The sequence below is a fragment of the Nipponia nippon genome, unplaced genomic scaffold (assembly GCF_047370975.1).
Source record: "Nipponia nippon isolate SJK-2023a ecotype South Korea unplaced genomic scaffold, ASM4737097v1 scaffold_2, whole genome shotgun sequence".
NCBI lineage: Eukaryota > Metazoa > Chordata > Aves > Pelecaniformes > Threskiornithidae > Nipponia > Nipponia nippon.
The window spans coordinates 83,881,617-83,886,334 of NW_028262336.1; the positions used below are offsets into that span (position 1 = coordinate 83,881,617).

Consider the following 4,718-nt stretch of genomic DNA (forward strand, 5'->3'; position numbering starts at 1 on the left):
AGTGGTGACCCACAACACACTAGCTGACAGCAGGATTTCATCTCTGGGAGAGGCAGGTGCTCCTGCCCACTTTTTCTGGCTCCCACTGAATTCCCAGGGCAGCAGGAGCCAAGACTTGTACCTTGCGCAGAAGTAAGAGAGCAGTTGCAAGGCAGCAATTCCTTGCTGCCAGGAATGGAGGGAGACGGATGTCGTCTTCACAGCCTGTCAGTAGGCTTGGCATTGGGTTCTCCAGGGTTTCCAGCCAGTTATCTCAGTTGGTTTGAAGCTGTGGATGTTAACATAGAAGTTATTTACAAGGTGGCACCTCCAAAGTCAGCTTTCAAATGTTACAGGTTGCTGAAATTACAGAATGCACAAAGATTAATGAGTGTAACCCCACACAACTTTCTCCTAGAAAAATAAAAACCACAAGCTATCTTTAAAGAATAATGAAGATGTAATACAGTGTCTAAAAGTTTGGTTGTTTGTCGTAACTGGAACTCCTACACCTTCGCTGAATCCATGTGGACGTGCCTGGGACTGCCATTAAACTCAGTGTGTGTGGGGGGAGTCTGTTGAAGGTACAGGAGTGTCCTGTCCATATAGAATCAGCTGCAGGACTGGGGACATGAACAAGACCTGACATTTATTTGCAAAGACCTGACATTTATTTGCAACTTTCTTGCACTGAAAAACACACACCCAAAGTTTAAGCAGTGCATTTGTGATTTTTACCTTGTTGTATAACTCCAGTTTGTGAGTTAACTTCTTCCACAGAGTTTGCAGACTCCTTCAATGGCCGTGCTGTTCCCAGTGAAGCATGCAGCAAGTAGTTAATCATTAATTCTTCATGGTTCATATTTGCTGTCTGCTTTACTGCGTATAGTTTGATATAGTTCCTTCCAATAGACTTAATGCTGTCATTAGGAGTCACATGCTGGATCTTTATCTGAACTATTATCACAGTCCAGACATAGCATTACAGCCTCACTTTGGAAGCCAAAGTTATGGAGTTCAGAAAGGCTTAAAACTTAATAAATACTATGGTTTTTATGGTAATGGAACAGCTGCAGTAGCAGACTGACATGCACACCCCCCCCCCGACTGAGCCTGCCTAGTTGCTGTAAACAGGTGCACCTGGAGGCTAAAGCTCTTTTTTTTTTATCCATGACACTAATTTCATTGTCAAAGTCTAGCTTGACAATTGTGTGTGTGTTAGGATAATGTAAAGGAATCCAGACACATGTGGTGAATGAAATTCCTGGCTCTTGCAAAGGGGGTGAATTTTTAAATTGAAATTGCAGTTATCATTGTACGGATAAAACAGCTGGCCACTTGCAAAAAAAAAAAAAATCTTTTGTTATTCCTGGAAATCATAAGCTGTATGGTATGGGGAGACTGCCCTCAGAATAATAAAAATCACAAGATAGTGTGAATTATGGTACGTAGCATTCATGCTAGGTACATTCTAGGAAGCTTTAAACCTTTATTATAAACTTCAGACATAGTCTGGAACCAGATTCATCTGTGCTTTGGAAGAACTAGTTTCTCACTGTGTTAAAGTGCACAAGTGGGAAGGCAGAGGCATTTGAAAACTTCAGCTCAAGTGCCTTAGATCAGATCACTAGGCCTGTGGCTAACCTATTCAACCACACTAGAAACACTTTCCTCCTCCTCGCTGTACATTAGTCTGCTTATTTCTTGGAAGATAATCTCTAAGATCAGGATCAACAGTAAATAACTGCATTTGGCATTCCCATTTGTTGACACCTTCCATAGGGGATGCAGTGAATTTAGCTTCCATTGGATGACTCATCTCTCACGCAAGTGTTTTCTTCCTTCCAGCCACTTTTGGAGAGTCTGTTTAACAGGATGTGATGCCCCAAAAAGGCCAAGTGAAATTTAAATAGGTTACTGTGGAACCACCAAAAAACTCTTTGCATCAGTACACCACTTTCGATAGGCTAATAAGCTGAGTTGAGAAGCAAATGAGATGAGCCTGGCTGGGGCTGGAGTCCTGTGTTAATACAGCTGTAATGCTTCCCATAAGCCAGCAAGATTATTCAGGGCAGTTTCCAGTATCTCTGCATGACACTGAACTGTGCCTTGCACACGTACCCTCACCCCATGGTTTTTAAATGGGCAGGTTTCCCTTGTTTCAGGTAATAAAGGGCTTTTCCTTATCCATGCGGAAAAACCCATAGAATATAATAGAGATAAAGCCAGTAAAGATGTAGAGAAATGTTCTGTAGAAAATAATTTAGAATTAGATCCTTTCTGAAAGTCTGTAAGCCATCCAATAAAACTGAACACAAGATTACATCTCTGCTTTAGAAATTGATGAGTTGATTGAAACGTGAATATTCTCTTTAAGTTCCATAGGGTTTTCCTCTGATGACTGGAAATTATGTAGAAATAGAGTCATGTCTTTTTAGGATTCATATTATCGCAGCCAGACACTGAACCCAGAGTTTCTGAAGACAGTTTTTGTCACCCCTCTTTTATAGAGTATTTCTTGGCTTTAAAATTGGCAGCTATGACCTGAGCATTTATGGAGATGTCACAATCGGGCTTCCTCTGCTTGATATCTGGAAAAGTCATCTTTATTTGCCTTGAAGAAATTAAACTTTCCAGACAATTTCCCTATAGCAAGACAAGCTATGGACTTGTAATGTCTCAAAATTGATTTAGAGATATTTCTAGGAGAACGCTCTTAATAATCTTCAACCAGAGTAGTTTTGCATAAAGCCCACTGGAGGGTGGCCAACTGGGTTTGAACTTCCTTGTGTTTAAGTCTAAAAAGTTCCACACATTTTTCAGAAACTAGTCTATCAAACAGTGGTCTGCTGTCAGATCTGATAAAAGTTAGCTACCACATGTGCTCAGTATACGATCGAAAACAGGAAGCACAGCATCCGATGAAATAGATGACAAAATGCCAGCAGCGGATATCTGGAATATGCGTTCCTCAAAAAGAAAAGATATTTTGCCATTGGGCAATAGTTCACAGAAATCAGCTGCAATTGTCTCCTTTCACTTGGTGCTCTGCAATTCAGATATTTGAATTGTTCCGAGAGCCTTCTCCACACCCTTTGAAATTACTGAAGAAAATGATAGTGATTAATCTCTTCTTCTGCCAGTTTACCAATGAATGAAGAACATAATTTCCCTTTAGCACTTCTTCAGTGTGCACTGCAGATTTACGAATTCAGTACAGACTGTAATTTGGATTTATTTCAAACAAATTTTTAAAACATATATGCTTATTTATCAATCTTTAAATGTTTTAGCTTTCTCCATAACCCCTGTCTCACAAGCCAAGATTACAATTTTTGTGGTTTCTTCTGACATTGGCAAAGCCCAGCAGTTTTCAATGTTTCTCTGATGTCTTAAGTGGATGGCTCAGTCCCTTGCTCTCTCCCTTTTAGGGACTAACATTTTGATTAGCATCGCACAGGTATGCTCTGGAAACACTTGGCCCTCCTGTGACTTTCTTTCATCAATGCTGTAAAAGATTTGTCTGGTACTTTCCATTCCTGGTCCTGACAAAATAATCTACATTAATACATTAATATGTATACATTATATGTAATGTTTGTTTATACGTAATTACTACCTAGATATAATAGGAACAAAAGTCCCAGACATTCAAGTGACAAGGAAAGCGAGGGGCCCAGCTGTGGTTTTTATAGATGCCAAGAGCCAGTTTTGGCTGTTTGCAGAGAGCAGCGTCCACACATGCCTGGAGTGGCTAGAATATATCAATTTATAGCACTTACCAGTCTCGGGGGGTTTTTTTGTTTGGTTGGTATTTTTAATGTAGAGGGCCTGAATTTGACCACATTCAATTCCTTCTTTTATATTACCAACGTTTTTCTCTTCAGTATTCTCTTGTCTCAATTTTGTATTTCAGTATCAGTTGTTGTTTTTCTCTGTTATTTCCAGTGCTTCACTTATTTTGTTCCACTTTTCCCTGCTTCTTTTACAACCCTTCTTGAGATCTTTTGTGTCCAAGCCTGTTAAGCATACAGACAGCTATGACAATATAGCACTAACCAGAATATAACATGTAAATAAGTCTGTTTCCCAGAAATAACTGTATTTCTTTTGGCTGTTCTGTGGCATGAAAAGTCTAGTTCTACTGGTGCCACCTGAAGTGAAGGGTTACTATATTTGCTTTCACTGAAGCCAATATAAACCAGAACTAAATTAGAACCGTTAGCCATGCTAATGAAATTGGCAACACTCACCAACAGTAGCAATGGGAAAGGCAAGTGCAGTATACGATGATGTACGTGCCCCAGCTCCTTTACAGATCAAGATGTGACTCACAAATTCTGGACTCACTGAACTGGCAGCAATATAGCCTGGTCAAGGGAAAAACAAACTCCTCACCTAAGGAGAGATTACATTGCACATTAAGATCTAGTTTTGAAGCAGGCTTTTACAAATTGTTTTATTATTTTTCCTCAGTTCCTGCAGGAAGACTGTCTGGCTGCAAGATAAAGAAAAGAATAATAAGAAAATTTAAAGTAATTAGCCAGAACTACTAGAAAGGTTCCCGTCAATCTCCAGACTCTGGGTTTTCATCCCTATTTAAGAAGTCAAGCAGACTCTGCTCAGAGGTTCAGCTACTAGCTCTAAATGATTACCCCAGAAGCAGGGAGCATTTGAAATAAATGGAACAGCTGCCTGTATCGCCTCAGCTATAAAAGAGACTGTATTTCAAGAAAGAA

At 39.8% G+C, this 4,718-nt stretch overlaps 1 long non-coding RNA gene across 1 annotated transcript; it reads right to left on the reverse strand.

The window, feature by feature from the left end:
• Positions 1 to 218: 218 nt before the first annotated feature.
• Positions 219 to 4,364, reverse strand: LOC148055860 (uncharacterized). Its single transcript, XR_015704874.1, has 3 exons — positions 4,233 to 4,364; positions 3,762 to 3,998; positions 219 to 268 (listed from the first exon to the last, which is right to left on the reverse strand). It is a non-coding gene; the product is annotated as an uncharacterized LOC148055860 (long non-coding RNA).
• Between the last annotated feature and the right edge of the window lie 354 nt (positions 4,365 to 4,718).